Genomic DNA, 13,157 nt, shown 5'->3' with positions numbered 1-13,157 from the left:
CTGGATTCTTTTATTGAATTAACATGTCCTAGATCATAAAGACAATGACTACTTGGTGAATATACTATTCACCAAGTAGTATATTTACTTGTAGTGACCTAACTGGACTAAGTGGAAAATATAATGAATCTCAGTAAATATTTTTTAAGGTAACCTATTCCTATTCATGTCTGACCTCTCTGGACCAAAGGTGTTGGCATAAGCAGATGATTGGAGAAGTGGTAAAGTTATAGTTACTGGGTTGGGACACCCTAGTTTCTGTTTTTTTTTTTTTTTTTTGAGACGGAGTTTCGCTCTTGTTACCCAGGCTGGAGTGCAATGGCGCGATCTCGGCTCACCGCAACCTTCGCCTCCTGGGTTCAAGCAATTCTCCTGCCTCAGCCTCCTGAGTAGCTGGGATTACAGGTGTGCGCCACCATGCCCAGCTAATTTTTGTATTTTTAGTACAGAAGGGGGTTCACCTTGTTGACCAGGACGGTCTCGATCTCTTGACCTTGTGATCCACCCACCTCGGCCTCCCAAGTGCTGGGATTATAGGCGCGAGCCACCACGCCCAGCCTTGGGACACCCTAGTTTCATGGCTGTGGACAGAGAAGAACAACTCCAGCACCTGAGCACAGATCACTTTAAACCCCAGAAAGTTCAGGGGAGAAGGACATTTAGGCTTCTTATTCCTTATATTGAGCACTGCAATCCGGCAAAGCAATTGTATGGTCTAGCTGAAACTAGGAGCGGCTGCAGCTGACAATTTAAACTCACTGCAGGATGTGTCATCCTTGTCCAGGTGTTATAAAAACACCAAAGTTCTTGCAAACCTGGCTGGTCCTCAACTACTTTGCCATACCTGACACCATGAATGGAAGCGCCTGACTGCCTCCTCCTCAACCTTGTATGTGTACAAACAGATAGGCCTCACAACTTCATTAATTTTTTTTTAAGAGATGGGTTTGTCACTATGTTGCCCAGCCTGGTCTCGAACCTCCTGCCTTGGCCTCCCAAAGCACTAGGATTGCAGGTGTGAACCACTGTGTCCAGCCTCAATCTAAATAATATATCTTCATATGCTTTTCCTGATACTCAGGCAGCTTGGATGTTGCCACAAATGGCATGGGAGCTGCAATTACTGCTTCTAATGTACTGAGTTAACCAAACCAATGTAACAACGGCATGAATCAATTTTAACAAGAAATTCTAAACTAGATTGTGTCCCTTTATGTTATATATTTGTATGTGGGGAATGTCTCTCCTTTGGGGGTTAGGGTTGCTCATTTATTGCCCATTTCATTATTGGTAATGACATCAAAGATCAGTAGGCCAATCTAAACTCCCTTGCCTGGGTCACAATGAATATTTGACTTAGACTACTTTCTGGCTATCTAAAGTAAGATGTGCTGGTGCCCCTGGGACTTATGTACAATTGGTTGAGTCCAGGGCCCTCGGGGGTAGAGTTGAAATGTATACTACAGGTTGATTTCATCTTATTGCTTAGAGTCCTCTTGTTAATTTCCTTAATTAAATGCTGTATGAGGCAAATTGAACAGATTTAATCCCAGTCTCTGTCAGTCAGATTAAGCAGGGTAGCTAATGGAGTGGCATATTCATATAAAAATTTGAGTTCAGCCAAGAGAATGTGGGTCGTGGGATGGACTGCTGGGGGAGGCAACTCATGTGTGTCCCGGCAGTTTCTTACTAGGAATGCTAGGAACGCAAGGCCATAACTGATCTTTACCTGCCCATTTCTTGGGGTTGGTTTTGCAGCAAGCATCTCTGAGGAATGAAGCAATGTCTCCCTCTGGGACAAGGAGCAGGCTTCTTACTGTTTGTTGTAAAAACGATGAATTCCCCAACTCAATGTTCATCAGTTGTGACAAAAATCTGCCAGTGCAGAACTCATCTGGGCCCATGTAGTCCCAACCCTATGGGAGTTGGGTGTGAGAGTAATTGATGTAAAGCTGAGGCTCATGCTGCTGGCTGTACACTTTTTTCTAGCACAAAAGTTTTATGTGTTTTGCCAACATTCACAAAACAGTAACAGGATAACATGAGCTTGTAAAAAGGATAAAAATCAAACCTCAGAATTGACAATACTTTTGGTGGACGGAAGATATTCTTTCCCTGATGAAATTAGACTTGATGATCAACTTGGGGTAACATAACAATGAGGGAGGAGGTGATGGAAGTTTGAAGAAAGAGAAGATATAAAAAGGGTTATCTTGGGAAGTAGAGCTCTAGAAGGATTGTTGCCTAGTGCTAAAGGCCCCATGAGATTTGGCCCCATAAATTTAAAGTGACACTCATCAGTTTAGCATGTGGCTTGTGAGTTTTTCTCCAACCACATTCAAATTGGTTGTAGGTGTGGGGAAGGTGGAGGGTCGATTTAACCATAATTGTACTTTTGTCAGGCAAGTACAATGAAGAGAGAAAGAATCAGGAGAGCTGAGGGTGTACGCAAGGGAATAATTATAGTGCTGGACCTGGGAACCTTAGCTGAGACAGAGACAAGTGGGGCAATGACTGGAAAAAAGGTGGTTAAGACAGTAGACTAGGCTCAATGGAAAAGGCCCTAAAATATATGAACTGGAATAAATGGAGGTTCTTGTCACAAAATAGAGTGATTTAAAGTGAGATTTTCAGGAAGGTTATCGGTAATAACAAAGTCTAAGTTATGACCAAAGAAGTGGGTGGAAGAGTGTGTGGTGTGGCAGTCACAGTCACTGGAAATAAGGACTTCAAATAACAGAGAGACAATGGTTTGTATCGGTTGTCCACATGGATGCTGAAATTCTCAAAATGGTGACAGGAGTAAGACATTAACATAATTGATTAATGTAATTAGTGACTGAGGAGAAGATACCATGAGGTAGGAAGAATGTCGCGACCAGAAGAGGTAGTGACTAGTGCAGTTCACAGACATGTACTTAACATGACTTGGGTTTTTGACGTAGGCATTTAATGCTATGAACTTTCCTCTGAGCACTGCTTTTGCTGTATCCTAGAGGTTTTGATAGGTTATGTCACTCTTATCGTTCAGTTCAAGAAACTTTTTAATTTCCTTCTTTATTTCATTGTTGACCCAGTGATCATCAGGAACGGGTTATTTAATTTCCATGGTTTTGAGGGTTCATTTTGGAGTTGATTTTGTTTTATTCCACTGTGGTCTGAGAGTGTACTTGATGTAATTTCTACTTTTTAAAATTTATTGAGACTTGTTTTGTGGCCTATCATATGGTCTATCTTGGAGAATGTTCCACGGCTGATGAATAGAATGTATACTCTGCAGTTGTTGGGTAGAATGTTCTGTAAACATCTGTTAAGTCCATTTGTTTTAGCATATACTTTGAGTCCATTCTTTCTTTGTTGATTTTTCTGTCAACAAAAATATAAATACCTTGTGTTTTTTTTCGTTGTGTTGTTGTTTTATGGGTCCTGTGAGACTTTTTCTAAGAATGCTCTATTTTGGTGTATTTTGAAGTTCTGTTTCAAGATTTAGAGCTGTCTTTTAGCAGTTCTTGAATTGCTGGCTTGGTAGTGGTGAAGTCTCTCAGCATTTGTTTGTCTGAAAAAGAACTGTATCATTTATGAGGCTTAGTTTTGCTGGATACAAAATTCTTAATGAAGAAGAAAGACTAATTTCCTAGATGAAGCAATGAAGTGAGGACATTTAGCTTACCTTTGGGACCAGTCAAACATGAGATTTGGAAGAAGAATAAAAGACAACCACCATTCAAGAAGATTGCAGAAGAAATGGTACCCTGAGAATATAGCATGGTTTGAGCTTAAGCAAGTAGGTGTAAGAAACATTTAGACAAAAAGTTGAGGATATTGGTAATTGGACTTATTAAATCTTCAGCCTATAGTGGGAAGTACAGAATGGGGTGGAAAATTGCATGAAATTATGGTATATACAGAACATTCTGGGATAGAGATCAGGGATGCTGACCTGGCATGCTGGGACTTCTGTGGGTGACTGAGGTAAGCAGACTTATAAGTCATGTGGTATTGTTCCTGAGGTACTTGAGAGAAAGTACAATCAATTCTGATTGTATCTTCTTTGGAAATTAAATGCTGCTTAAGTAATGACTAAGGGGATAGTTTTTTGCCAAGGGCAAATATAATAAAAACTTTTTTGAGGAAGGAACATATAATTCTTAAGGAAGAGGATTGGTTGGTCTGGAGAAGAGGAGAGATTTTGGATATTTTTTCTTGCCCTGGGAACTCGGGCTGGGTTGCTTGGGCTGAAGTGAAGTTCCAGGTGAATGTGCATGTCATGGTGGTTGAGGAGGGGATGCAGGAGGAGAGAGGTGTTTCTGAGGGTCTTCTGTGTTAACGTCAGAAGTCAGACTCTCCCAACAAACAACTACAGCAGTAGAAATTGGGAAAGGAGCTATAATTAATCATCGATTAGGTCAGGTGCAGGTCAATAATATTGTTCTTCCTAATGATTAACATGCTTAAAAATCATTTCGGGATCTTGGGCAGCTAGAAAAAAGCATGGGATGTCGCGATGGGCATCCCCATGAGTAGCGAACATACACTTGACTGTGTCATATGACAGCTAGCAGGATGGTCTGCTGTGAGGACAACTCTCAATATCCTCAATCTCCCCTGGAACATTTTCTTCAGCTTCTTTCACTAACGAACACTTGGCTATTCTCAGGAAACACTATGCTCCTGAAAGCTCTTTTAAATGGGTGTGGTCCACATTTCACTCATCAAAATAGAACCCTGGTATGAAAATCTACCATTCAGGTCTTCTAAGTTGCCAGGACAGCACCTTAAGACTTTAATGAGAAATTTCCTGGTTTTGTTCTTTAGTTTCAGGATTTTTTTTCTAATACATGTTGGCCAGTGAACTTACATTGAAGAGTTGGCACCTGTCTGCTGATTATTCCTTTGAGAGCTTTTCCCTTACTTGTGTGATTACAAGTCAGCAGAGGAATGCCAACTTGAGAAAGCGGCCAAGACCCTTGATGCCATGATTATCTATCTCTGTTATAAAGGTCTCACAAACATATCTGTCTCTGTTTTGGTCTGTATGTGCTCTCCCAAAGATCAGCCTTTAAATTTTCCTCCTAGCTATAATATCTTTGTAGATAGTAGGCAATCAATAAAAATGATTTTGAAAATTAATCTATGTATGACATGGTATACCTGTCCTAATTATTGCAGCTAGCATAGTAAAATCCAAAGGAGTACAAGCAGAAATAGTTATACACACTATGAATAGTTTGGTTTCTAGAAATTAACACGCATGGTAAAGGCAAAGCTAAATGAATCAGATGAATCTGTTGAAAAGATGTCTATGAAGTAAACGAGGATAGAAGGGAAGTTTGATCTTTTAGAGTTACAGTTTTATATGCATATTAAATATCTGTTTGAGAGTCCTAGGATTTATATTCTCAAACTTGAAACTGTAAGTAAGAAAAAAAAGTGCATCTCTAGGAACAATGATCCTGAAATGTGAAGTCAGCAAACAAAAAAATTCTACTGAAAATCTCTTTTTCAGCAGGAGATATTGACTGTCCCATATGCCTCATTCCTTCATGACTTCATGAAGCTTTGAATGATAAATGTTTGGCCCTCTATGGCTATTTTAGTTGGATTTAGGTAAAGTGACAGGATTTGATTTTTAAGGAAAAGTGAATGCTTCATTTTTAGCAACATTGTGCTCGAAGCGGACGAACTTGAGAACGAAAGCCCCGTGTGCAGTCACTTTGCCAGGTGGCTCTCATCGGGGTGTTTATTGTTAAAAACTAGCTATTTCTGCCTGAGGTTTGAAGCCAGGACTTCACAAGATCCCCTGCTGCACTCAGTTCTTTCCGTACAGAGAGCAGATGGGTGAAGCAGAATAAAATCCCAGCCTCAGAGGCAACAATGTAGTGTTCCAGAGACCAGGGAGGGTGTTCCTCTGAGTTGGAGTACATGCTAATTGGAGTTGGTGAGGGAAAGTTAGAAATGAAAATTGAACTTGGCTTCTGAGAAGGTTTGGAAACTTGTTAAAGGTATTATCATGAGTATACTTTGATAAACAGAAATGAAATGTTCACATGAAAGACATCAATTGTTTCCAATTTCACTTGGCTGGTTAGAACAAGATGGTTCAAGGGTAAGCACTCAGGTCATGAGATCCTTTTAAAAGTTTCAGTAGTAACGTTGATTTGTGTTTTAAAACGTGAATTTATCAAGCTGTTTGAGTTCTTGTCATTTCCACTAACTTCTATCTGGCACAAAGAGCATAAAAGTTCCCTTTTATTGATTTGCCTGATGGTGTGTTTTTATGGCTCCACTGTGCCAGTTATCATATTGTCTTATACTTTTTGCATCATTTTCCTCCTGCTCCTTCCGTTTCCCTTGGGAAGAGACCATGTATTCCCATCATTTTATCCCCAGAACTGAACCCAGTGCCCCGGACTGGAAAGCTCAAACATAACAGAAAGCAGCAGCCAACATTCCTTCTAGCAGTGGTCAAGGGTGGTCATACAAAATAAAGATAATTTACTGATGTTGGAATGGACTGAAAAGTGTTATTCAACCACAGGCTGTCTCCAATTATAAATTTATTTTGCTTACCCTTAAAATTATGTGGATGTGCAGATTTAAGTAAATGCACAGACATTTAAATAAAATAAATGGTGATGCTTGTTTCTCATTTTAACTTGAGAGTTGCAACTATGGTCACAAATAGTTACGACAAGATATGAGCATATTTTGCCAAAATATTTTTGAAATGATCTTGGAGAATTGGAGAATGGTAACCCCATTGCCTAGAAAGGCATGGTTCAATTCTAGTCATTAAAATATTTAAATGGAGCTTTAGATTTTTCTTAACTATCTCATCGAGTGAGACTCTTGATTTCCTCAGGCCATGGTAACTTGCTTAACCTGCTGGAAATTCTAGAACAAACCTTCAATAAAAGCTAATCCTCCTTCAGGACGGCTTGATTCCTCTCACTGGGATCGTCTGCCTCCTTGAGTTCCTGTTTGCATTTCTCATCTTCCATGGTCTCAAACTCTCTCATTTCTATCTCCCTGAGTATAATTCTGAGACTCTTAGTTAATTTTCTACTCTGGTATATATCATTTTTACCTTATAAAAAGTTAGAAAAATTACATTACATATGCAAATATATATTGATATAAAAGATAATGTACTTATGCAAATATATATTGTACTTGTGTATATAAATGCAAATTTATATTAATATAAAAGGTAATGTATTATGCAAATATATATTGATATAAAAAAGAATGCATTTATTACTCCACTTATTACTTCTACTACGTATAAAGAGTAATAAGTACATTCTTAATTATAATACAAAAGAGATGAGTTTTTACCTGTATTTAACAATTGCAATGGTTCTTTTGAATGGAGCTGTCAGCAAATGTATTATGCACAAATACATTTTTCATCATAATGGAAATTTTATTTTAATCTAACAAGCAATAGAACTGTGAATACACATAGCATGTAGAAAAGCAAACTGTGTCTTTCCTGTCTGAAAAATATAAAATGGATGTATAACAAATAAAAATAAAGTTGAATGTCCAACTATTCAGAGTGGAAGAAAGGCAAGGGAAATATTAATTTATTTATTAATGATTAATTATAGTCATCTCATTGATAAAAATAAATGATATTTTGAACTTCTTGATACTATCAGGAAAATAAAGAGAAAATTAACACTTCCTTTTCTGCCTGAGGCCATTAAAGAATATAATTTTCTTTCTACTACTACAACACAAGGGTTTTTAACAAATGTTACATAGGGACTTCCAGACTGGACAAGAGAGCATAGACTTGTCTCTCCCTGTTTCTCTCCACTAAATATGACAGCCATATAGAACTCTGAAAGGTAGAAGAGGAAGGTGAACTGGTTAGAGACCTCAGGACTAACAGCAAAGCAGCAGGGCCTTTTATAACCTCCAGCATAACACAAGGAGGTGCCTCAGTCCTGGTGTTTGCTGACCCCCAGTCAGCAACAGAAGCAACAGAAGGCAGCCCAGGTTGGCTCATTGTTTTCACAGATTGAATGAAAGTCCCACCTAGAGTACATGATGAGCCTGGAAGAATGGGCAAAGAGAATTAAGCAAAGCTTTACTGTTTTTAAACATATATATATGTATAAAAAAGGATCTGAAAGAGTATGCAAAGAAAAATTGGCTGACGATTCCCCAAATTTGCCAAAAGACATAAATCTACTGATTTTAAAAGGTGAGAATATCTCAAATAGGATAAACCCAAATAAGTTGACACCAAGTCATATTACAAATAAACTGCCGAAAGCTAAAGACAAAGAAAAAAGTACTACAAGCAGCTAGATAGAAGTAATGTATTACCTATAGGGCAACACCACTTTTCTTTTGCCTTTTTTGTAAACATGTGATTGAGTTTATTGTATAACAGTAATAGGAAATGGGACTGTACAAAGAAAAGAGGTGGAGACAAAACGAGATGAGGGTTTCATACTGGGCGTCCCATCCACAGGCCTCAGCACCCCTCCCATGGATCTGCCCAATTGTTTCGCGTCAAGAAGTTGATCTTGCGAGCCATTTCCATGTTGGAGATCCACTGGCAGCTTTCATAGCTTTCCCTCTGTTGCCGGCCACGTGATTTCTCATAATACCGCCAAAGCTTAATGCCCTAAGTGAGCTCATCCTTAGTGAGGATTCTGTTTAGGGTCCTGTCTGCACCTTCCACATTCCCTTCCTGTACCATCACAATCCTGGCCATGAACTTCAGATGTTTTGCCATGACCTTGGATTTAAGTCTCCCTTCTGCAGAGCCACAAAGACCCATCGCCAGGCGTGGAAAGGACAGGAGTGGAAAGGAGGCGCCAGAGGGTGCCAACAACCGCACACAGTTCCTAAGGGGCCTGTCGGGAGTTGGGAAAGAAATCTTTGTTGGTCTTTGGCAAAGGGAGCAAGATCCCGCAAACCTGCCCTCCTGCCAAGCCCACCTTCCTTTCCCCAAACCCTGCACCCAACACCACTTTTCAATGATCGCAGATTTCTCATTTGAAACCGTGGAGTGCAGAAGAAAGTTGTGGAGAATTTTTCAAATTCCATAAGAAAAGAGCTGTCAGCCATGAATGCCACATTTAATAAAACTACCTATGAGGAATGAATTGCAATAAATACATTCTCAAAGGAAAACCAAAAGAAATTGTCACTAGCATACCTGTCCACACAGAATGGCTAAAGAAAGTTCTTTAAACCTAAAGAAATAATTTTTTTAAATAAAGAATCTTGAGGCTTAATGTGGAGAGAAGAAAACAATGGAGAATAGAAATATTAGTAAACACAGTGGCGTATCCTCCATTTCATGAGTTTTCTAAATTATATGTAATGATTAAAATAAAAATTATAACACCGTCTAACCCTCAAAACAATATTTTAAAGTGGAGTAGGCAAAAAGAAAACCTAAATAGAAGTAAAATTCCTATACTTCACTTGAAGTGGTAAAATACTGCAACTGATAGGCTGTGATCAGTCATACCAAGAGAAATTACTATGAAAATTTCACAGCAATATATTTAAAAACACTATACAGAAATCAAGATGCAATCCTAAAAATAGTTAGCTAACTCACCGGAAGTAAAGAGAAAGAGATGAATCAAACAGAAAACAAATAATAAAATAATAGCGCTAAGCCCTATAATAATAATTACTTAGACATAAATGGCCTAAATACACAATTAAAAGGCAAATTAATTGGCAAAGTAAATTTAAAAAGCATGACCCAACAATTTGCTGTTTGATATTTGATATGCTGTTTACAAGAAACTCATTTCAAATTTAATGACATAAGTGGGTTGAAAATAAAAGGGTGGAAAAATATATACCATGTAAATATAATTTTTAAGAGGCAGGAATGGCTATAGCAATACCAAATGAAGTAGATTTCAAAGCAAAAAAAGAATATGAAAAAAAGAGTATCATTGCATAGTGATAAAAAGATCAACATACCAGGAAGACATAATGACCCTAACTGTGTAGACACTGAACAATAAAGCCTCAAAATACGTGAAGAAAAATTGACAGAACTGAAAGAAGAAATTAGACAAATCTGTAATTATAAGTGGGGACTTTAACACCTCTCTTCTAAACAAGTAACAGGACTGCTAGACAGTCTTATTCTATATCAGTAAGGATATAGCAAATGTGAACAATATGATCAGTCAATGGGATCTAATTGACAATATAGAAATTACCTCTAAACAACAGCAGAACATATGTTGGTTTTTAACTTTTATTCAGACAACCATGCAACATTTACCAAGATCAAAAAACAAACCCCAACAAATTTGAAATAATTTGAATTATTTGAAGTTATACAGAGTGTGTTCTCTAATCATAATGGCATCAAACTGAAAACCAGTAACAGAAAGATAAGAGAAAAATGTCTAAACAGAAATTAAACAATACAATTCTTATTTCTAAGTAATCCATGTGTCAAAAAGGAGGTCAAAAAGGAAATTTAAAAATACACAGAATAGTATTAAGATGGAAGTATGGCATATAAAAATATGTGGATGCAGCCACTAAAGCAGTATTGGGAGTTAAATTTATAATGTTTATATAATAGAAAAGAGAAAAGGTCTTATATCAATAATAAAAGTTCCTGTCTCAAGAAGCTAGAAAAATAGAAATAAATTTAAAAAAAACAGAAAATAAATCCAAAGCAAGCAGAAATAAGGATATAAAAAAGAACAGAAATCAATAAAATTTGAAAACAGGAAAACAGAGAAAAAGTAATGAAACGCAAACCTAGTTTTAAAAAAAATCAATAAATTGACAAACCTGTAAAAAGATGGACAAAAAAAGAGAGAAGATATAAATAGTCAAAATCAGGAATGAAATAGAGAAATCATTACAGATTCTGCAGTCATTAAAAGGGTAACAAGACACTACTATGCACAACATTATGCTCAGAAATTGAACAGAAAAATCAGCAATGTAGATCTGATCAATACAATCACTTAACATGATCTAATTGACACATACAGAATTTTTTATTTCACCCAACAACAGCAAAATACACAATTTTTGGAAAACAAATGGACCAATCCCTTGAAACCCACAAATTACCAAAAATAGGTAATCTTGATAGTTTTATAACAATACTGAAATTAAATTTGCAATTCAAAAGATCCAGAAAATGAAATCTCTAGGCTCAGTTGATTTCACTGAAGATGTCTACTACATATTTAAAGAATTATTAACATCAATTTTGCATACTCTCTTCCAAAAAATAGAAAATGAAGAAACATTTCCCAACTTATTTTATGAGGTCAATATTTCCTTGATGATAAAATCAGACAAAGACAGTACAAAAAAAAAAGAGAGAGAGAAAGAAAACTATAGACCAATACTTTTCATGAATTTAGAAGCAAAAAGTCTTACAAAACATTAGCAAACTGAAAAAAATACACCAAGTGGGATTTATTTCAGATATGCAAGGCTGGTTCAATATTTGAAAATGAACCTGTGCAATCTACCACATCAACAAGCTAAATAAGAAACTTACATGATAAATCAATTGCAGAAAAAGCATCTGACAAAATCCAATACCCATTTATGATAAAAACTCTTAGCAAGTTAGGAGTAGAGAGGAACTACTTTAAAAATTCTATGGAGATCATAGTTCATGGTAAAAGACTACTTTCCCTCTAAAACTGCGAATGAAGCAAAATGTCTGCTCTCACAACTCTTCTTCAACATAGTAAAATAAATAGCACGTGTATTGTAAAGGAAGAAATAACACCATTCCTGTTTGCAGATGCCGTAATCGTCTATGCCCTGGAATCTACAAAAAGAAAATTCCTAGATCTCATAGGTGAATTAAACGAAGTCTCACTATTACAATTAACACACAAGAAGCAATGATATTCCTAGCTCTCTAGCAAGTGTCATCTGTTGCTTATTACCAGAAGTAAAAGTATGGACACATTTGGCCACTGCATTTTGGTACTGGAGTCACCAAGGAAAACACATACAATCAAGTACTAGGTGGGATAACACTTTACTCACGTAGAGAAGAGACAGAGCAGGGTCAGCTCTACGGTGGGCGTCAGTCCTCATAAACAGCAAGGCCTTCTTAGCAGCAGATGTGGGGCAGTTGGCAGCCTGCAACCCTTTCATGCTGCAGCAGAAGAACCTTTTGCCCTCCCCGCAGAAGAAAGATATAGCAGTGGGGCTGGCTAGATGCCATATAATACATATGTTTAAGCAGAACAAGGGTGGACACACTGAGTCCGAAACAGGGAAAGATATTCCCACACAAGGTGATAAGTCCAGCATGGGCTGCAAGGACTCTTTATCTCTTGGGAAGGAAATGTTCTAGGCCCAAGGCCCATTCTTATGTGGATGAGTAGGGGTTTGAAAGGCCACATGCACGAGACTGCCTTTCCCAACACTAACAAGGAATATGTAGAAACTGAATTAAAAGCAGAATACTATTTACTATCCTACAAAAGAAAACGAAATACTCAGGTATAACATCACAAAAAAAATGCCCAGGGTCTGTATGTGCAAAGTTACTCAACAGTTAAAAAACAAAAGCAACTAGGAAATAGGAAAAAAACACGGGGAGACATTTTCCTGAAAAAGACTAACAGATGTCAAACAAGCATGTATAATAATATGTTCAACATCACTAGCCATTAGAGAGATGCAAATTAAAACCACAATGATATAATTGTATATCTATCAAAATGACCGATTTTTTTTTAAAGAAAACCATGATTACATTAAATACCTGTGAGACTGCAAAGTAACTGGATCACTCACACATCGCTGGTGGGAATGCAAAATGGTATAGACATTCTGGAAAACAGTTTGACAGTTTCTTAGAAAACTAAACATGAAACTATCGTAGGAACCAGCAATTTTACTCTTGGGAATTTATCTCAGAGAAGTGAATACTCATAGTCACACAAAAGCCTGTACAACAATCTTTCTAGCAGCTTTATTCATCATAATGGAAAACTGAAACCATCTAGATGCCTTCAGTGGCTGAATGATTGAAAAACCTTTGATATACACATACCATGGAATTTTACTTAGCAATGAAAAGGAACAAACTATTGATACACACAACCTCAATAAATCTCCAAAGAATGATGCTGAGTGGGAAGAAAAAACACCCTATTCTA

At 37.3% G+C, this 13,157-nt stretch overlaps 1 protein-coding gene and 1 pseudogene across 1 annotated transcript in view; both read right to left on the bottom strand.

The window, feature by feature from the left end:
* The window catches only part of CRB1 (crumbs cell polarity complex component 1), a 219,534-nt gene that overhangs the window by 107,419 nt on the left and 98,958 nt on the right, over nt 1–13,157 (bottom strand). The gene's annotated exons all lie outside the window — the stretch shown is intronic.
* LOC105722219 (small ribosomal subunit protein bS21m-like) lies at nt 8,492–8,755 on the bottom strand (annotated as a pseudogene).

Source organism: Aotus nancymaae, unplaced genomic scaffold (genome assembly GCF_030222135.1).
Source record: "Aotus nancymaae isolate 86718 unplaced genomic scaffold, 86718_ANA_hifiasm-v0.15.2.pri h1tg000039l, whole genome shotgun sequence".
NCBI lineage: Eukaryota > Metazoa > Chordata > Mammalia > Primates > Aotidae > Aotus > Aotus nancymaae.
The sequence above is the reverse complement of the archived record's forward strand: the minus strand, read 5'-3'. Positions and strand labels throughout refer to the sequence as shown.